Below are 22,611 nucleotides of genomic sequence, written 5' to 3' on the forward strand. Positions count from 1 at the left end.
ACAAAAGAATACATACAAAACTTTTCAACAAATTTCTTCACTTCTGACGTTTGTATTCTGTCGTAATGAAAATGTTCGTATTATTATTATTATTATTAACATCTTCACTTTCGACATGAGACTAGCATGCCGTTAACCGACGAAGCTGACTGATGGTCAATCGCGCCTACACACCATCGGTTAAAAAAATGATCGTGTCAGAACGCGGTGACGTAAAACACAACGACGTGCTGAAAAAAAACAAAGTTCAATGCTTCCAAGCATGCGTCGAGTTGATTCTGAGCATGCATGGATTTTTAACCGATGGTTGTGCCTACTAACGATCGGTTTTGACCTATCGGTTAAATTTAAAGCAAGTTGGCTTTTTTTCAACCGATGGTTAAATAACCTATGGGGCCCACACACGATCGGTTTTGACCGATGAAAACGGTCCATCAGACTGTTGTCCTCTGGTTAACCTATCTTGTGTACGAGGCCTAAGTGTGTGTACGAGGCTTTAGTGTTTAAGGAGGGTGAGGGAAACAAAAAGTAGTAAAACATTTTTTACCTTAATGCAGGAAATGCTATAAGGTAAACATTTTAAAGTGATTGTAAAGTCTCGTTTGTTTTTCACCAAAAAATAAATTGTTCTACATACCTGTAGATTTTCCTCTTCTCTGGTCCCTCTTCGGCTTTCCTGGCCCCTCCCTCCTGCTGAGTGCCCCCACAGTAAGCAGCTTGCTATGGGGGCACCTAACCCGAGTCGCAGCAGAGCTGCAGCCCGGCCCACCCCCTTTCTTTCCTCATTGGCTGGCTGGCTGGCTGGCTGACTGACTTTTGACAGCAGCAGGAGCAAATGGCGTTGCGCTGCTGTTTGGCCAATGAGGGGAGTCCCGGGCAGCCGAGACACTCCTGCAACATTGCTGAATCTAGAGGGACTTCAGGTAAGTGTTACGGGGGCTACTGCACGCACAAGGCAATCTTGATGCATAGAATGCATTAAGATAAAAAAAATACCTTCTGCATTTACAACGCCTTTAACTTAAGTACCACTTTAAACCTGCTAAACGCAAGTCAATGTTTGGTCCATTCCTGCTAAAGCGTTCTGTGGGTGGCCCTGTCCTCACCACGTGGCTCAACAAACGGTTATCAAGAGTTGGATGTAAAGTTCTTGGCTGAACAACACCTGCCTCCAATCAGATGCAGGCAATGTGCGGGTATTGTGAGAATACAATAGCTGGCACTGCAGGTTCATTCATTCATTTATTCATTCACTCACAATTTTTACTGACTAATTGAAAGAAATCTTGTATTTCCGGCTTTATATGTCTGTGAAGATTCTCATTTATGCCGATCATGACTTAGTAGTTGGTCATTTTCAAGTGAAACAGAATAAGTAGAGTTGAAAAAGTCTAATTTCCACTAGCCAGGCCAGCTTTAGCTCCGATTCAAACCTGAACATTTTGTGTCCATTTACTCAACCGTTAAATAGCACAGCGTTCACATGCTTGTTCTGCACGCATCTGTATACAACACCATACAAATGAATGTGGCCTTTCAGTACTGAGATACTTCATGACTTCCTGCTTTTTCTGGCACAGACCAAATGAAACAGCGGGGACCGCATAGAAACACAAAATTGATCCTTTCCTATTAAAGGTGGTTTGGAGTTGGACTTTAAAGTAAATCTTTTCAATATTGTTGGCTTTACTTTGAGGATATTAATTGCCTATTATTCTAGCTTAAGTACTTTTCTACCTCATGCATGCGGATGTTTGGAGGCTTTAAAATATGCCTAGTGTAAAATCCTGGTGTTTTTTTTTCATGTCCAGAGAGGTACAGGCAGCCATACTCAGGGAAATTCTGCACTCAGAAGAATGTAATACACAAATGCCCGTGTTTATGCCGATGCTCATTTGAGTACTGCCACATAGTCATTCACTATGGTTGGCTGTATGTGCTTCCTTATGCTCCAAAGGTGCCGAAAAACAGTGTGATTTTACACTAGGTATATTTAAAGTCTCTGACCAGGAGCAAGTATGCAGATCAGGAAGGTCCATATTTGACCCTTCTGTGTCGGTGACTGAGGGCCTGTGAGAAAACGTGTCCCCAGTAGAGCGACTTTCCACAATGTCTGTCTTCAACAGGAGCGAGGGAAAATTATCCCCCATGGAGAAACTTGCTGCAATAAAAATATCATAGACCTCTATGCCTCTAACCCCCTTAATACAAATGTAGCACTACCCCCGGAGGAGCTGCTGGATTGTTTTGGGTGGCATGTTACCTCTATCTCCTCGCCATCTAGGGTATCAGATGAGAGTTGAGAAAAAGTTCAATGTCCACACTTTAGACTTCTTTTTCTTTGATTTATTTGCTGAACTTGGTAAAAAAAAAAAAATAAGTAGTTGAAGAGGTGGAAGGGTAACAGGTTCAGGTGCACAACTTCTGTCCGGAAACACTCCTGCTTCCAGCAACACAGCTTTTGTCGCCACTCTAGCCAGAGTGGGTATTGCGCACCCGGATAGGCCTCTCTCACTAGCCTAGCAGCCGAGATGGCGCACGGAAATTGGTAAAGTGTCTGCCACAGACCTTCCCACAGATGGAGGTATGTTCGGTCCAAAATCCTCTCAACACAGGATTAAGCACCCGGATCTCTCCCGATTACCTTCTTAGAAACTTGGAACTCACAGGCGAACATCATTCAGCCTTTCAGTAATGGTGCATCCTTCGATGAAGTTCAAGGCCTCTCCTGAGATACCAGCCTCATGCTCGGTGCTCTCCAAGATAGGTTCTTCATCGAGTGGCTTCCTCCCTCAGGAGGGACAGCACAGGACCACGCTGCAAACGTAGACCCAGTCTTACTACCGGGCCTACTTAGTAGATCAAAACCCCGGACCAACGTGGTCCAGGAACACTTGAACACGCACCCCCGGGCAGGAGGACCACTCACGGGGGTGGTGGGACGACAGACTCGGGATCGACGACCCCGGTCCAATGGCGTCTGTCCCTTAAGTACTACTCCCCAGCATGCACAGCAGGACGATCAACTCCCACTGATTGCCTGCTGAAGGGGAACACCCAAAGCACCTTGACCTGACTGCTGCCACTCTTGGCCCGGGGTGGTAACGGCACCCCAGACAACAATTGTGGTCACTCACAGTACAGCCATGGCTGGAACAGAGGCCCAAATTTAGAAAAATCATATGGTCTGAGTCGACTAACTCTCAGACTACCCTCTAAATTTAAAGCAGCGCTGGCTTAAAAGTAACAGGCCACTACACAAATAAACCTAGATAATGTTTTGGCTGGATATGGGCTTAAGGCCCGGTTCACACTGCTACGACACGGGATCCGACTTGAGACACCAAGTTGGATGACTTGACAAATTCAATGTTTTCCTATGAGGCCCGTCTTAACTGACACTACACAAGTCGCTCCTACTTTGGTCCGACTTGGGTTCGATTTCAGACCTTGTACAGGCTTTTAAATGGCTTCTCAGTCAGGAGAAAGTCTTTGCTGTCGCAGCAGTGTCAACCAAGCCTTAACCTGTTGACACTGGCAGTATGCATGTATGTGGCAGCATATGGTGGGCTTTAATAGTGCCTTGCTGCCTCATGTATGTTTATAGCCGACACTGCTGTGTGTGTGTTTTTTTTTTTTTTTTTTTTTTTTTTTTTTAGTGGGAGCGTGCTCACTCTGTACCCTCAGCACTGTGACTGAGCTGTCACCCAATCCTGATCATGTGATCTTCCACCTACCCACCATAAAGAACCCCTTAAAGGCCGGCAGGAGCCAGTGGTAAAGGATAAATCACATTTTTATTTTGGGACCACAGTAATGTCATTCCATTATTCTACAAGACACGCCAGTCCTTTCCGTAAACTGAAAACTCTGTATTCGAGAATTCAGCTTCATCTGACAATGAGCCAAAAACTTCTAGTTTTGGTTATTTATAATATATCAGGGCATGTCCTTGATGAATATTTCAAACGCTCACTCTGAACCCTTGTAAAATGCCTTTATTTGACTAAATGAAACCTGTTTATGGAGTTATTCAAATATCTAAACACTTGTTCAGTAGAACATCGACATAATGACACTGACGTGAGAATGCAATTAACCTCTGTCACAAACCATCATGTAAATGGCTACAATGTGCATTTGCTTGTCACTTTTATTAGCAATTAGTTTATTGTGCTAGCCGCACATTGCCATTTGCTTCATTTGAGCTTTTAGTCAGTACAGGACAAATGTATTAGTAATTTACCTTTTCCCTAGTATTAAATCGCATGCTGTTACTGTGCTGTACTGCATTACATGGTGATTCTCGTTGTGATTCGGCATAACCGTACACTGATGTGTCAGATATGAACAGTTCTCATTTTCATCCTTTTTCTCCTGGCAGATACATCGGTGGTTGTTGTCTTCATTGAAAGCAAACCTGTACGGTAATAAGCTCGCTTTACAGTAAACACTACAGACAGACTGTACTCCATGCTTCACTGACACCATAGCACTCAAAAATCCCTGTTTAAGTTTTTGATTTTGAAAGTTCTGTGCGACTTTGAGAACGCCTTTGATCTGACTTTATACTCTCTCGCACTAAGTCGCATCAAAGTAGTGCAGGCACCTTTTTCAAAGTCGCTCCAACTTAAAACGGTAATAAAGTCGTCTTTTTCACTTTTACCTACAGGGAAGCCTATAATAAGGCTTACCTGTAAGTAAAAAGAATATCTCCTAAACCTGTATGGTTAAGGAGATATTCCCGTTGCATGCAGCCGCTGACTTCAGAGGTGCATGCGATCTGATTGCCCGGCTGAATGATTGCCGGGAAGAAGTCTCCCGTGCGCATTCGCGGGATTGATGACATTGCGGCTCCGGCTACTCGCAGCACCGCGATACCCGGAAGACACGCTGAGGGAAAATGGTGGCTCCCGCAGCGTGGACCGAGATCACCTGCCGAAGCCTCGTTCTAAGGCAGTGGTTCTCAACCTGGGGTCGGGACCCCCTTGGGGGTCAAATGACTATTTGCTAGGGGTCACCGAACCCCCAGCTGTTCCTGAAGCCCGCACCGCTCAGCAGGCCTTATCGTGGCCACCCAGCGGCGCTGTTCCTGGAGCTCACTGCCGCCCAGTCAGCCTCTTTGCAGTTGCGGTCAGGCATGGCTGGGGGACAGAGACTAGAGGTCAGCTGACACTGGTGAGGAATCTGAAGTGGGAGGGGCTGAAGGAGACCATATCTCCTGATTTCAGCATAGGTGTCACTGCTGCGAGACGCCACAAAGTCAGCGACACAGTGAACACTACCTATGATTAGAGTTGTCATTAAAAGTTCCTACTACAGTTCTCTGATCAGCAGATGACCTTGATCAAGAGCACCTAAGTTGGCTGCAAACTAGCTCACTATGCCTTTTGCCTTGCAGTTTTACAGATTAAAAAATAAATCTGCGGGTTTACAATTGCTTTAAGATGCACTTATCTGAACGGGTGCCATTGAAAAATTGTCATGCTACTTTGTCTCCAAAGTCGCTTGGCAAGTCGCACAATTGTTGATGGAGCCTAAAAACTAGAAGCTGGTTGGTAACTATGCACAGCTGCACCAGATTCTGTGTGTGCAAGTTTTAGACCTCTTTCACACTGGGCCGGCTTTGGCGGTAAAGCGCCGCTATTTTTAGCGGCGCTTTACCACCAATTTCGGGGTGCTATTCAGCCGCTAGCGGGGGGGGTTCCCCCCCGCTAGCGGCCAAGAAAGGGTTAAAAACCACTGCAAAGTGCATATGCAGAGGTGCATTGCCGGCGGTATAGCCGCGGTGTCCCATTGATTTCAATGGGCAGGAGCTGTGGAGGAGCGTTATACACATCGCTCCTTCACTGCCCCAAAGGACTTTCTTTACCGCCCTGCTAGTGCACCGCTCCAGTGTGAAAGCCCTCAGGGCTTTCACTCTGGAGACACAGCAACGGCTGTTTAGGGTCGGTTTGCAGGCGCTATTTTTAGCGCCTGCAAAATGAACCAGTGTAAAAGGGGTCTTAGTAAATCTCCCCCAGAGTGTTGTATAATAATGAAGACTTTAGCTAGGGTTTTCTCTGTCTTAGAGACTCCTTTGACAGGAGAGCTAAGTATTCACTTGCAGGTATAATGGCTACTGTACAGGTATAGCTTTTATGGGCCATTTTTAGTTTTGAGACAGGGACACTTTGAGCATGAGTATAAACTCTCTACAGGCTTTAATGAAGATTGTGGGATGTAAGAATGGGTGGTTTTGCAGCAGGAGGCTGTGTGGGCACCAAGAAGGCAGCACAACTGGGATATCGCCATTTGTCCCTTATCTGAATAAAACATTTTTTTTGGGGGGAGGAGGCTGGAAAGATAACAAAATAAGCATAAATGCACTGAAAGTATAGATTTACTCCATCCATGGTGTACAGTATGAATGGATGAATCCCCTTTGTTGGCTATTGTATAATACACTCACTGGCCACTTTATTAGGTACTGGACTGGACCCCCTTTTGCATTCAGAACTGCTTTAATTCTTCGTGGCATAGATTCATCAAGGCGTTGGAAAGATTCCTCAGTGATTTTGGTCCATGTTGGCATGAAAGCATCACACAGTTGCTGCAGATTTGTCGGCTGCACATCCAGCATGCGAATCTCACATCCCACCACATCCCAAAGGTGATCTATTGGATTGAAATCTGGTGACTGTGGAGGCCATTGGAGTACAGTGAACTCATTGTCATGTTCAAGAAACCAGTTTGAGATGATTTGGGCTTTGTGACATGGTGCATTATCCTGCTGGAAGTAGCCATCAGAAGATAGGTACACTGTAGTCCTGAAGGGATTGACATGGTCAGCAGCAATACTCAGGTAGGCTGTGGCATTCAAATGATGTTCAATTGGTACGAAGGGGCCCAAAGTGTGCCAAGAAAATATCCCCCACCCATTACATCACCACCACCACCAGCCTGAACCGTTGATGCAAGGCAGGATGGATCCATGCTTTCATGTTTATGCCAAATTCTGACCCTACCATCTAAATGTTGCAGCTGAAATTGAGAACCAGACCAAATAAAGTTTTTTTCAATCTTCTATTGTCCAATTTTGGTGAGCCTGTGCGATTTGTAGCCTCAGTTTTCTGTTCTTCGCTGACAGGAGTGGCACCGATTGTGGTCTTCTGCTGCTGCTGCTATAGCCCATCTGCTTCAGGGTTCAATGTGTTGTGCGTTCAGAGATACTATTCTGAAAACCTTGGTTGTAACGATTGGGTATTTGAGTTACTGTTGCCTTTCTGTCATCTCAAACCAGTCTGCCCATTCTCCTCTGACATCAACAAGCCACATAACTGACACTCACTGGATATTTTCTCTTATTTGGACCATTCTCTGTATGCCTTCGAGATGGTGGTGCATGAAAATCCTAGTACATCAGCATTTTTTTTCTAAATACTCAGACTGGCACCAACAACCATGCCACGTTCAAAGTCACTTAAATTCCCTTTCGTCCCCATTCTAATGCTCGGTTTGAACTTCAGGAAGCAGTCGTCACCATGCCTAAATGCAATGAGTTGCTGCCATGTGATTGGCTGATTTAGCAATTTGTGTTACCAAGTAATTGAACAGGTGTACATTTTTAAAAGTGGCCAGTGAGTGTAACTGACTGGATTTGGCTTACAAATTTCCACTCCGCTCCTTTGATTTCTCAATTGAAAGCTGTCAAGTGGTAGGAGAGTTGGAGGACCACCCATGAGGCAGACTTTAGCTGGTTCATCAGGAACCAGACTACATTTTCTTTCAGCATATGGTTGGCTTAAGAGAAATGGTTTGAGTTATTTGCTACCAATATGTTTTGGGTTCAGAAAATCTAAGTAAAATGGTAATGTATAGCTCATCTCAGTTAGGCTTTGACCAGTGATAATGGGCAACTGTTACATTCTATAATATTCAGGTACAACTTTTAATGCAGCTTGTGAGGGTTAACATTGAAGTCTATGGCCCGCAAGTTGCTTGAAAGTTGGTCCAAAGTAGTGTATGAACTACTTTGAAATTGCAGCTTTATGTCGCACATATATAAATGGTTATCATTGGAAACAATATGGAGAATGACTTTTCATGCAACTTTGATGTCCAAAGTTGCATGACAAGTCGCACAAGTGTGAATGAAGCCTAACTGACAAAAGCTTCAGATAAGAAACTTTGCAATAGAGTTAGAAAAAAATATTTTGCTTGAGAAAATTGCATACAGTGAATTGTGATGCCAAACCTACTGAAAAATTGTGTGTTTTTTATACTTGAAACTGGGTGATCAGGTAAGTTATCGGGAGTTGGCCTTGAATTCTACTTTATAAACTTCCAGCTAGATTCTTCTTGGCAAGTTATGATTTGCTTAACATGTGAAAGAATTATTAATATTTTATATGTATAGATGTTGTTATATAGTTCCGTAATTTTTGTGTTTTCAAAGCAAAAACATTTAAAATTGCTATGGGCTATTTTACTGTAATTGCAATAAATAATTTAGCATTTGCTGAGCGTGACTTTTAGATATTTCTTCAAGGCTTGGAATCTTTCCTGGATGTTCAGTTTTTGTTGGCTGTAATTAAAATGTAGATGTGACCCATTTAAAATGAGAGCTTTTTACATTTCTAAGTTCATTTAGTTTCAGTAGATCTCAGCAATGTTCCACATTTACTGATTTTTCAAAAAAATGCGCCTAGTAAGCACTCTTATGAGGGGAATAAAAATGCAGGGAGATTCCAAAAAAAGTAAAATCTTATTATTAATTTTTTTTGTAGAGATTCTATAGTTATCTGTATATAACCGATTGCCGACTGCCTCACGCACTTATACGTCGGCAGAATGGCATGGGCAGGCAAAGCAATGTGTGTGTGTGTGTGTATATATACGTTGCTTTGAATCTGCTTTCTAAAGGGCGCAGGCCCGCGGCGGTCTCCGTGACCGTGCCTGCGGGACCCGCAGACTTGATGTTCGCCAGTATCCCACGATCGGGTCATGGAATGGCAGAACGGGGGGATGCCTTTTGTAAACAAGCATTTCCCTGTTCTGCCTAGTGACAGGACACTGATCGTCTACTCCCTCTCATCAGCGCAGTCATCAGTGCCATGTCACAGTAAGGCCCGCCCCCACACAGTTAGAATCACTCCCTAGGACAAACTTAACCCCTTCCCCGTGCCCTACTGGTTAACCCCTTCACTGCCAGTGTCATTTACACAGTAATCGGTGCATTTTTATAGCACTGATCACTGTATAAATAACAATGGTCCCAAAACGGTGTCAAAAGTGTCTGCTGCGTCCATCATAATTTTGCAGTCATGATAAAAATCACAGATCACCGCCATAACTAGTAAAAAAAATAATAATAAAAATGCCATAAAACTACCCCCTATTTTGTAGATGCTATAACTTTTGCGCAAACCAATAAATATACACTTTATTGAGTGTTGTTTACATATTTTTGGTAAAAAAAAAAAAAAAAGACGAATACGTATCAGCCTAAACTGAGGAAAACTTTTATTTTTATATATATATATATATATATATATATATATATATATATATATATATATATATATATATATATATATATATATATATATATATATATATATATATATATATATATATATATATATATATATATATATATATATATATATATATATATATACACTTTTTGGGGATATTTATTATAGCAAAAAGTAAAAAATATTGCTTTTTTTTGTTTTTTTTCCTTCAAAATTGTTCTCTATTTTTGTTTATAGAGCAAAAAATAAAAACCGCAGAGGTAATCAAAAACCACCAAAAGAAAGCTCTTTTTGGTGGGGGGGGTTGGGGGGAGAACATCAATTTTGTTCGGGAGCCACGTCGCACGACCGAGCAATTGTCGGTTAAATCAGCGCAGTGCCGAATCACAAAAAGTGGAGCGGTCATTTTGGCAGCCAAATCCTCCGGGGCTGAAGTGGTTAAAATCTATTGCATGCATATACACACAAACAAAGTAATAAAAAGTTGAAAAGCTAAGGAGTAGACACGGGCTATGGAATGGGAGGGGGAGTCCCAAAGGTGAAGACTTGTCATTAAACTATTTGATACAGATTTAGAAAGCTGGGGTCTACATTCAGTCTTTTAATGTATGCAGAATTATCATTTGTACTTAAAGTTTTTCCTGGGTATTTTTAAAATGCCTTTTTCAGAATGAAACATTTGTGTGTCTTAATTTTTTTTCTGTTCTTTTACTTGTTCCATAGAATGAAGTACTCCTTCACATTACAATAGCTGCAGCTGTATGACCCTGTAATATTGTTGGCTCCTTTTTTATCTGTGTGAGATTTTAATGGGTTAATGCGGGTACACAGTTTGCAGTGCTTGTTTTATAAGGCTCGGTTTCCACTAGTGCGACTTGTCATGCGACTTGGGACTGCAAAGTTGCATGACAAGTCGAACCCCATGATTTCCAATGAGTACCGTTCATATCTGTGCGACTTCAAAGTTGTCCCTGCACTACTTTGATCCGACTTTGATGTGACTTGACGTCCATAGACCAAAGTCGCTGCAAAATCGCGCAACTTTCAGGTCGTAATAGTGGAAACCTAGGCTTAAAAGGTTTTATTCCCTTGATTGTATCCCGGTAGTCAGAATGAAGAGTACATCCATCGATATTTGTTGCTAGCAGCCAAGCACACCAATATTTTATTAATAATAAAATAAGCTTTGCCGATTGGAGAACCCTATATCCAACTCTTTACTGTTGTGTCCGACCTATGCAGTAGAACCGCTGCTTTTCTACTCAGGCTTTGGCTGCTTTAGAAAAAAAGAGAAACGCAAGACATTACACACCTTTCTTGGTTTGATGCACATGAAATGTAGTTAGCTGGTTTAAACGGAATATTGAGACCCCTTTCACATTGAGGCAGTTTTCATGTGTGTTGGCGCTATAAATAGTGCCTGAAAACTGCCTCCCCATTCATTTGCATGAGTGCTTTCACACTCGGGTTGTGCGCTTGCGGGACGTTAGAAAAAGTCATGCAAGCAGAATTTTTGGGGCGGGTTTGAAATTGAAATTAATGGGCAGTGCTTCCAAAGCGACTAGAAAGCGCTACAAAACTGGTGTTTTTTGGATTGTTTTGGGAGATTTTTTTTTTAGTTGCGTTGCCTTAAAAAAAAAAAAAAAAAAAAACACCCCACTAGCGCCCAAAAAGCACAGCAAAAACATCAGGCACTTTAGCGCTGTTTTAGCGACTCTTCAGTGTGAAAGGGGGTCTGAGTTGTGCAATTCAACAAGAGTTGTGTTCAACCTGGTTTTGAATAAGGGTCCGTTTTTACTTTTTGGCGTGTTCGTTTTAGGTTCCTTGTGCTTTATGTACCTTTTTACATGTGTTTAGCCTGATCACTATTGAACTCCTATATTATGTATGTTTTTTCATAAAAGTGCATCAAGCAGGATTTTTTTTTTTTTAAATCTGGGCAGTCTGCCAAATTTGTAACAACATGAAACATTGTAACCAACTTCCTTCTTGGATCAAACTTCTGTGTGTAAATGCAGGAAGTTTAACCACTTAAAGTCCAAATCTTTTTCTGACACTTGTTTCTTAAGTTAAAATCAATATTTTTTGCTAGAAAATTACTTGGAACCCCCAAACATTATATATATATTTTGGCAGAGACCCTTGGGAATACAATGGCAATTGCTGCAATATTTTATGTCACACTGTATTTGCCCAGCGGTCTTTTAAATGCAATTTTTGGGGGAAAAAATACACCATCTTCTAAGCAAAAAAAGTGTGATTCACATTTTAGCCAGAATTGTGCAGCTCTAGGCCCCCCCCCCCCCAAATACGTACCAGACCCTTATCCGAGCATGCAAACTGGCAGGCTAGGAAAGGGGGGGGGCGGCGAGCAAGCGTCCCCTCCTGAACCATACAATGTCGGGTGACGCCACCACCCCTTGTGACCTCATTATCTGGGGCATGCTGGGTCGATAACGTCACAAGGTGGTGGGGCCATACAGTGATGTTGCGTGGTGGCATCGTCCCTTAGCTCCGCCGCCTCCTGCTGCTAAATAAACTATCAACAGCGGAAGAATTCATGCTTCTCTTTTTATTTAAAAAAAAAAAAAAAAAACTCTTTTTTGGGTGAATGATGAGTAGGGGAACAATGTACCCCATATTCATTCGCATGAGGAGAGGTGGGATCTAGGGGGCCCTCCTGTTAAAGGGGGCATCCAGATTCTGATAGGTCACCGCCCTGGGTTATGGGGAAGAGGCCCTTCTCATCAACATGGGACAAGGTGCTTTGGGCCCCCCTGCCCAAAAGCACCCTTCCCATGTTGAGGGCATGTGGCCTGGTATGGTTTGGGAGGGGGTGCGCGCACCCTCTTCTCCATCCTTTCCTACATGCTCGGATAGGGGTCTGGTACATATTTTAGGGCGGGGGGGCCACACCATTTTTACCAAATTTTTGAGGTGGGGGTTCCCATTAAAATCTATATCAGAACCAAAATGCCTGGTATGGATTTGGGGGAGGGGAACACCCACACTGGTGTGTGTTTGTTTGTGTGTGTGTTTTTTTTGTTTGTTTTTCTTTTACAGTTTCTTTTTACACACAGCTGTTGGCGGGAAACCCCGCTGACAGCTGATGACTCCTCCATCCATTGTTAAGGATGCTGTGGCCAGCTTGCTGACCCACTCCTTTAAAGTAGTTGTAAACCCTTACAATCCACTTTTTACTACAGGTAAGCCTATAATAAAGCTTACCTGTAGCTACCCCCTAAACCTGCATGGTTTAGGAGATCTCCCCTGTATTGGCATGTGCCAACGTCATCGGCACATGCGCACTGAAGCAAAGGCTCGTTCATGCTGTTGCTTCAGCTGATGTGCCGTTACAGGCAGCTCCCACGCGCATGTGCGGGAGTGACGTCATCATGGCTCCGGTCAATCACAGTGCTAGAGCCCGCTATACCCGTAAATACCTCCAGGAGCAATGTCGCTAGACTAGTGTACGTGGACCGCTGCGGGGGCTTCGATCTAAGATGAGTATTTAATAATGAGCTAGTATGCTATGCCTTTTTGTCTTGCAGGGTTTTTTTTTTTTTCGTGCAGTGGGTTTACAACCACTTTAACAATCAGCTATTTACTGGTTGTTAAGGATGCTGATGGCCTCCGCTTGGGGGGGGGGACACGCTGCCCAAAATGGCAACTGTATAACGCCCAGTGTGCATGAGACCTTAAAGCAGGGGTTCACCCTATAAAAAAAAAAAAAAAAAAAATTTCTTCTAGCATAAAATTCGGCATAGTAGCGCGAGCTACAGTATGCCTGTCTTAATTTTTTTATCCCCGTACTCGCTGTGTAATCGTACATAGACGATTCCGACTGCCCACAGGGAATGGGCGTTCCAATCCAGACGGAAGGTGATTGCCGGCTCTGGCACGCTTCTCCGGAAATAGCCGAAATAGGCTTGGCTCTTCACGGCACCTGCGCAGGCGCCGTGAAGAGCCGAGACCTACTCCGGCTGTCTTCGGGGAGCGTGACGTGCCAGAGCCGGCCATCAATCACCCTCCCTCTTGCTAGGAACGCCCATTCCCCGCGGCAGACGGAATCGTCTATGTACGATTACACTGTGAGTACGGGGATAAAAAAATTAAGACAGGCATACTGTAGCTCGCGCTACTATGCCGAATTTTATGCTGAAATGTTGTTCTGCAGGGTGAACCACCGCTTTAAGACCCTTTTCACACTAAAGGTGCTTTTTAGGCAGTTTAGCGCTAAAAATGGCACCTCCCAAGCCTCCCCAGTGTGAAAGCCAGAGTGCTTTCACACTGGGGCGGTGCGCTTGCAGGACTGGAAGAAAAGTCCTACAAGCAGCATCTTTGGGCGATTTGGGAGCGGTGTATACAAGGAAAATCGCTGTTCTGTCAGAGGAGAAAACTGCGATTTTTTGGGGTTATTTATGAAAGGCAAATCCACGTTGCACTACAAGTGCAAAGTGCACTTGGAAGTGCGGTCGCTGTAAATCTGAGGGGTAGATCTGAAATGAGGGGAAGCTCTTCTGATTTTGTCATCCAATCATGTGCAAGCTAAAATGCTGGATGTACAGTGACTGCACGTCCAAGTGCACTTTCAGTGCGATTTCAAGTGCACTTTGCACTTGTAGTGCAAAGCTGATTTGCCTTTCGTAAATAACCCCCTTTGTGTTTCTGCTAAGCAGGAACACGAATCTGTCTTCCCACAGTCAAAGCACCTCACCCACAGTTGGCAAGCACTCCCAAGGAACACGTTTAACCCTGATTGCACCTGATGTTAACCCCTTCCCTGCTAGTGTTGGTACAGTGACAGTGCATTTATTTTATTTTTTTTGCACTGATCACTGTATTGAAGTCTCTGGTCCCGCAAAAATGTCACTCAGTGTCAGATTTGTCTGCCGCAAAAAAATCCCAAAATATATACCATGGTTTGTAGACGCTGTAATGTTTGCACAAACCAATCAATATACGCTTATTGGGATTTGTTTTTTTTTCACCAAAAACCTAGCAAAATACATATTGGCTTAAATTGATGAAGAAATTCGATTTTTTTTTTTTTTTTTTTTTTTTTATTGGATATGTTTTATAGCAGAAAGTAAAAAAAATATATATATTACCATTACATTTTAAATATAAATTCCCCTTGTTTTGACCTTCTGTCCTATGATTTGCTTGTCCCATAACATTTCCTTTCTCTCATACTTGTTATGTTAGCCGTGACAGTTGGTGTCTGACATTGAAGGACAATCTACCATTGTGCTCTCCAGCATTAGGACCAATATTCTGTTATGTGAAAGCAAGATATAAATAACACTTCTGTTTTATACTAAGACCCCAAACCCACATATAAAGGTGAAGTAAAATAAAAGTATATGACTATATAGTTCTAATAAAAGTGAAAATAAATGATCATTCTGCCAATCTGTGTGTCTTTCTAATGTTCGTATTTGGGCACCTTAGTTGAGTATACAATAACTATTACAATTTTTTTTGTAAAAAAAAAATATAATATAAAACTATTATAAAATTACAAGTTATCCAATCTTGAATAAAATTAAAATGACATATTTAAACATATATCTTCAAATTACACTTTCCATCTATTAAAACCTTTGCCCTTGTTGTTTTAACTTTGGATAGTAAAACCTATTTTTTTTCTGCCAGTAAATACCTCATACAGCCCACTTCCTGTTTCTTGTCTGGTAAAAAGCCTAGGCTTATGACCTCCAGAGCACTCTATATGTTGGGTGTCTCATTTTATTTCATTAAAGAATTTCATCCATCAAAATGACATTTTGGTCTCCTTAAAATAACAGTCAATAAGTGGTTGGGTGATAAATTAGTAATGAGTCTATCAGTGTCAGTGTGCTTCAGATTTTACTATGTCCATATTATATGTGTATAAATGTTCCCCTGATAATAGGTTACTATGTGCTAGAAGCATTCAGTACATAATAATAAAATTAGATTTTTTTTACATTTGTGTTTTAGATTATGTGTGTTGGATAGTAATGAGGTGTCTACTCACAACAGAATCCATTTGTTAGACAGTTCTGCAATATCTGATTATGTCTAATGGAACATTATATATTGTTTTATTTAATGTGTTAATTTGTGTAAAGCCAGTGTACCCCTTAGGGTGTTACAGAGGATATGCAGTTGCATTATTTATCTGCAGACAGGGAAGTGCTGGAACACCTGAGGTCAGAAGCTCAGTGGGTAGAGAAGGAAAAGTCAATATTGGGCTTCATTCACACTTGGGATGCTTTGCATCTGCTGCAAAAATAATACCCCATGTCTCATTTGGTGGGTAGCATCGATGCCAAACATGACCCATTCATGGTTGCATGTGAAGTGGTGCCGGTTGTTTAGGATTAAAATGGGCAGTAAGGAGGCAGCATATCGCCTGTCTCACCTGTCAACTGCCCTCTGAAGCGATACATCCTGGAATTGCTTTTCAAAGAAGCAGCTAGGGCTACTGCAAATGTGAACAAGCTCTTAGGCTGCTTTCACACCTGAGCGTTTTGTCGCCTGAAGCTCGACGCTCAAATACGCTAGAGGGGAAAAATACATTATTCCCTATGGAGAGGGTTCACATCTGCACGCCAATACGCCTGACACTGAACGACTGAAGCTCAAACAAGTTTCCGGGCGGTTTGGTCGTTTTTGAGCGTTTCCATTACCCATAGAAAGTAATGGAAACGCTCGATTTAAGCGACTTGCGTGACAACGAGCGTTTGCTACAGGCGTTTCGTCGCTTTAATCAATAGAACATTTCACCCAGGCAGAAGATTAAAAAAATCTACCAACATAGCAACAATAGATGAAAAGATGATAATTTTTCCTATTGGCTAAAATAAAAAACGTCGAAGTACAAAAACGTCCGACGACGCTGTATGCAAACGCGCAAATAAGCATTAATACGCGCTACAAAACGCCGGAAAAAAACGCTGGGAAAAACGACCAAAAGACCGACGCTCAGGTGTGAATGCAGCCTCAAAGACCTTGAGTTTGCAGGCTCAACAATGATCGGTCCGACAATTCTCCTTTAACGGGTATTTTTAAGGCCTCGTTTACATGGGTGCTAAAGCTCATACACTGTCTTGGGCATTTTTTTTTTTTATGTGGCTGGAGCCACCAGGTGCTGTGTTTAGGCAGCTTATGTAAGTCTGTGGAGTCAAAGTGAACACTACCTTTCTTATTTCCATTGTGGGTGGGAGATGACAGCCTTAAACATACACTGTCTGCATTCGGGCCAACACAAATATGCAATGCTGCCAGATGAACAGTAAAACATCTTGTAATTTTGTGTGTTTGTTTTTTTGGTTTATATTTTTTTGGTGTAATCTTGCATTAAGCTTTTAGCTTTGGGTACAAATTTCCCCTTCATTTTCTGTCCTGGAGACGCCATACAGAATTGTGATTGCAGTGATTAGTGTAAACTTTATGGAGGAAGCTACTGACCAGGTCCTCATCAGAATCTCCCAGTTATAACAAGGAATATCTTTCAACTGCCAATATCTCCCAATTGGCAGTTGGGTCTGTATACAGTACACGTTGCCATTATGCTTGTACTCGGCACATATGGACTTCTACAAGTCTAAGTTGAAAACTTTAGGACCCGTTCACACTTATGCATTGCTACTAAGCGCCTGCTCTATGAATGGTGCCATTCATTGTGTGTGGCACCCTAACAAACTGTACAGTAGAGTGCAACTTCGTAGCAGTACATCACAGATTTGCTGCAAAAAATGGATTGTGTTCTTTGATCTTTCGTGGTGTGTTAGCAGGCCATAACGGATATCGATGCACAAAGTAGCACTCATTAATGCCCCTCAACACATCACTTAAATGTGAATCGGTTCTACAAGGCATTTTTACTTGTTAAAGTAGAATTCACCTTAACCCTAGCTACTCTTAAAGCTGTCTCCTCCCCGATCTTAGCACCTATGTTTACTAACCTGTGTAAGTATTTACCTATTTTCAGGTGTAGTGTACAGAAAAACATTATTTTGTATGTGCTCTTGCAGTGACCAGTGTTGATATGGTGCGGAAGAATGCAGGACACTGCATGTTGTGTGAATAAACTCTGCCAAGTCTGAATCCTAGTGTGAACCCACCTGAGCAAGCCCCTCTGGAAGTGGTCACCTTTAGTGAGTCAATCATCTATACACACCCTTTGTATACATGTGGCGGCGAATGCCCCAGCCGCAGGTGATTGGCACAGTACAGCGACAGTTTCCTGGCAGGCTTGCTCAGGTGGGCTCGAACTAGGATCTGGGCATATCCAAGCTCATCCATATTAAGGGACCCAGGTTTTTCATAATCGCCACAATGATGTGTAAATATGTTGCAGCATGCCCGCATTTTTTACATGGAAAAGTAGCAAGCACGTTATTGAAAAAAGGAATTGTATAAACAAGCCCCATTGTAAAATGAAGCAAAACCCATTGTATATTGTAATAGGTGTGACCTAGGCAGGCCATAAATGACTATTTTTCCTTTCCTTCCACCCACGGGTCGAAGGAATGAAATCGCTTGATTACTGCATCAATACATTCAGTGTTGATGGGGGAATGCCTACCGTAGCGCTATTGTGTTCTGCCGGTTTACTGCTAGTGGCTATAGCCCCCGGCAGTAATTGCAAGTCTATCCATATGTCGACTTGGGTACAATCATCCTGCCCATACATGGATCAAAATTCAGCCAGTCCCTGCTGATCCGGCTGAATTTTGATCCAGGTATGGCTGGCTTTACCCAATGCACATGACAGTTAAAAAGATCTAAAGGCCACATAAAGTGGCCTTTCCTTGCAGTAAATGGTTCTCCTATAAGAACTTTGGTCATGTATTTGTCAGGAATGGGGGAAGAGCCCAAATAAGCACTGTTTGGGGTGCAAGGTCAGTGGAGAGCCCATCTGGCCATGCAGGAACCACACCTCCTGAAGCCAGAAACCTTGAATTTTAGGGTAGGTCCAAAGGAGATGGTTGTCAACACATTGGACACAGGGGCTAAGTTTAGGTATGTATTTGGAGATAGGGTTGCCCCTTTTTCTTCAAGCCAAACCCAAACACTTTAGTGGCCTGTGACATCTTTGGGTGCCCCAAGGAAAATAGTAATGTGGTCTGCATAGCGTGCCGCAGCGAACAGTGGGTGTGGCCAAATTGCTCTTTCTGACATCATCACCCTGCCACCCAGTGATGCCGAATTTGCACAAGACAGTCGTCTGCACCTCCTGGATGGCAACAGATTTGTGTGACTATCTTGGTTACTTGAGGAGCCACTGCCCGGTTTGAGTAATGTGTCCGGGTTTCAGTCTGCCTGAAACCTAGACACATGATTCAAAACCCTGACTGTCAGGGAGAATGCTGGACAGGTGGCAACCCTATTTGGAGATGCGAATGGGGGGTCAAATGAGCTCTATGCAGGATATAAGCATGCATTTTAATGCAACGCAATGCACATGGATGCTTGTGAACCCAATGCAACTGAAAGAAGAAGAAAAAAATAAAGAATTGTTAGTAGGGTTGTCCCGATACCACTTTTTTAGGACTGAGTACAAGTACCGATACTTTTTTTCAAGTAGTCGCCGATACCGAATACCGATACTTTTTTTAAATGTGTCCCCAAATGCAGCCATGTCCCCCACATATGCAGCCATGTCCCCCCCAGCCATGTCCCTCACATATGCAGCCATGTCCCTCACATATGCAGCCATGTCCCTCACATATGCATCCATGTCCCTCTAGCCATGTCCCTCACATATGCAGCCATGTCCCTCACATATGCATCCATGTCCCTCTAGCCATGTCCCTCACATATGCAGCCATGTCCCTCTAGCCATGTCCCTCACATATGCAGCCATGTCCCGAGTCCAGCCATGTCCCGAGTCCAGCCATGTCCCCCATACCTTTGCCGCCGCCGCATGGAGAAGATCACAGCATTCATTTGAATAGCTGTGATGTTCCCGCACGGCGTTTAACCCATGCGGCGGTGCGGTGCGATGCGGCGGCTTTCGATGCGGCGGCGGCAGCGGCGGGGGGAAGTATTCTATTTAGGTATCGGGGGTATTTGCACGAGTACGAGTACTCCCGCAAATACTCGGTATCGGTCCCGATACCGATACTGGTATCGGTATCTGGACAACCCTAATTGTTAGTATTGTGATCCTTTTAGGGACCTGTTGCTTAACAGATGACATTAAAATGCATGCCAACACACCTAAAAATGCAACACTATACAGCAGAAAACGCTTGCTAAACGCACATCAACGCACATGCATTTTCAATGCATTATGGGATGTTTTTATGTGCAGTATGGTGTGAATGGACCCTAGAATGTAAATGTAATCCATAAATCTATACCATATTGATATGTAAACTGTAGCACACCTTTCACATTTGCTGTTCTAGGGCCCTGGATAGAAACGCTAACAAAAATCCGGCCTTTTAAAAGCTCAGCTGCGCTTGAGATTTATAATCTCTTAATAGTTTTGAGATTAATCCATTTTTGACAATTGCCTAATTTTGATTACATTAAAATTGACGAACTGCAAGTGGGACAGCTGTCGAGAACAGATTCATTCTCCGTGATTAAAATCTCATGTGGCGCTGGCAAGGATCTCGGGAGCAAATGACCCAGTGAAATGCACTTTTTTTTTTTTTTTTTTTTTTTCAAAATTTCTGCGATTTTACTTTTGCTTGAAATCGATCACATGTATAAAGGCTGTTTTTTTTAATTTTTTTATATTTGCATGAATTTTTAAACAACCATTTTGTATTTGACAAATGATGACTAAAAATCTGCGTCCCGGTCTCGATTTTGTGTGGTTATTGTCCCTTGACTCAGCTCGTTCTGTTAATCTTGTAATCGCTCCTGAACCCACCCACCCCCTCCTTTCCTTTTTTCACTAGCCCACTCTTCCCTTTAAACAGCTGATTGATGCTGTAAGGGTGGGAAAAACCCCAGCGAATCTCTTCCCTGCTCACTGCTGCATCCCAATCCCATAATGCATTGCATCGCTTGCTGCAGTCTTTCAGTACCATCGTACGGAGGAAAAAAAAGATACATTGAATAAAGATTGATGCTGAATTTTACCAGGGGATCTACAAAGTAATCGATGACCCAGAAGGCGTTTGCTCATCACCTAATGATGGACCATCGCTGCTTGCCTTGATTCTGCATCTTTTTCCCTTGTGTGCGACTCCTGGACCAGGGATACTGCCTTCCTCTGTGATGCATGTTCATGACAAATGGCTTTGATGCTGTGACTTATTTTCCATGCCTCTCCCTGCTCTTGTCTGGATGTAACAGGAATAGTTATGCTTTATCTACTGGGATTTCCTCTGGCTCATATCTACAATAGAATCCCTGCTTTGGCTGGTTGCTGATTTTCTCGTCGACGATGGGTACGTAATATTGTGGCGGTGACTTTGCAGTTTCATAGCACTCTGATTTCTTTTCTTTTTTTTTGTGTGTATAGGTTTGATCTGTCATTCTGGCACAGCAGCCTGTAGATGCAGGTGGTTGCATAGTCATCATAATTTATTGAATTATAATAACATAGATCATGTTTATAAATTACAACGTAATCCGATTATATTAATATAATCTATATGTTTTATTGTGTACTAAAATAATCATAAAAAACAGCCTTCCCTAGAGATTGTCGCCCCCACCCCTCCTCCCTCTTTTAATTGCCTGTCTTGAAGCTGGAAGCACAGGGGACTTTTGGAAGCCTGTGTATTCACAATAGGTTGCTGGATGAATGGCGATAACAACCCCCTGACCTTGGTAGCCTGACTCAGTAAAGTGCTTGGGTGGTAAGCAGCTGGCAAGGCAAGAATTACATGCTCTTGGCAGCTACCCTGCATTCTCCGAGATGCCAGTGGAATTTATTAGGGTTTATGCTTGCATTGCATAATGACTTTTATTTAAAATGATTGCAGAAGAAAGCAATAACTGTCCTATATACTCATGACTATGGTCCTTGGGCTTGCACATTGCGCTGCTTTTTGTAGTCAGGAAATTACATTGTTGATTAACTGGCCTACTGTATTACTGTTTTCTAGATTGGTAGTGAATGTAATGAAAAACCTGAACCATCATGTACAGCTACTGAGCAGAGGCCTGGTTTGCACATAGTCATGTTCTAGTTTGGATTGCAGGCCTATGCTGAACAATGAGATGGTGATGCTAAAACATCATCAGGATAACAAGTGTCTTCCCTCTTCTGTTCCGCCCATTCACAGTAGGCCAGAGATGCGCATTTGATGGTGAAAGACCAGGATGCTGCACAGCTAGCATACTTAATTCTACAGAACTAATTGCATTTTAGCTGTTTTTATGTAGTATTTTTTTTATTTAAATTTTTTTTAAATATAGCACACCATAAACCATGGTACTGTGTGTAGTTGTACACTGCAGTTTTAGCATTGCATAGAATGTGGACCTTTTTATGAAAAACAAAGCATTTTATTCTGAATCATTTAATGGCCGTAAATAAAAATGCTTTACATGTGTTTTAGCCACTGCCCTATTGGCATTTTACACCATCAGCAGCATCAAGTCGTTGATGCTTGTATGGTTATGATATGATGCTTGACAAATATTGGTCTCCAACGGGCCATATATTAATCCTGTGCTCCCATAGGTCATATTTATTATTCTGCCCTCTATTAGCTCTGGGCTGTATGGTTCTACACACCGCAGATACCAGGAATAAGTGCATTTTTTACATGATCATATCCCAGTGTTTTACCCTATAGATACTTACATCACAATATACAATAGCATTTAGTAAATGTTGTTGCCCCAATAATGGCCTCAGTTTCTAGAAATGCATGTCTGGGACACGTAAAAAAAAACAAAAAAAAAAAAAAACGTTGAAGCCAATCGCACATCTAGATAACACAAGAAAAGTGGCCCTGGAACCTGATTGCTAGGTTCTTCAGTTTCATTTCTATCAAAGGCCATGCGCTGATTTGCTCTGGTAATTAGAATGAATTGACTTAACCACTTACCCCCCGGACCATATTGCTGCCCAGAAACCAGAGTACTTTTTGCGATTCGGGACTGCGTCGCTTTAACAGACAATTGC

At 42.6% G+C, this 22,611-nt stretch overlaps 1 protein-coding gene across 3 annotated transcripts in view; it reads left to right on the top strand.

Moving 5' to 3' along the window:
- Window positions 1-22,611, top strand: part of TRIM2 (tripartite motif containing 2) — a 110,100-nt gene that overhangs the window by 19,415 nt on the left and 68,074 nt on the right. Inside the window, exon 1 of one of the 3 annotated variants that reach the window (XM_040331930.1) lies at window positions 20,474-20,920. The exons of the other annotated variants lie outside the window; for them this stretch is intronic. The gene's annotated coding sequence lies outside the window, so the exon portion shown is untranslated. Of the gene's footprint in view, window positions 1-20,473; window positions 20,921-22,611 lie in introns of those variants that run through there. 3 annotated transcript variants of the gene reach the window in all.

This window comes from Rana temporaria, chromosome 1 (assembly GCF_905171775.1).
Source record: "Rana temporaria chromosome 1, aRanTem1.1, whole genome shotgun sequence".
NCBI lineage: Eukaryota > Metazoa > Chordata > Amphibia > Anura > Ranidae > Rana > Rana temporaria.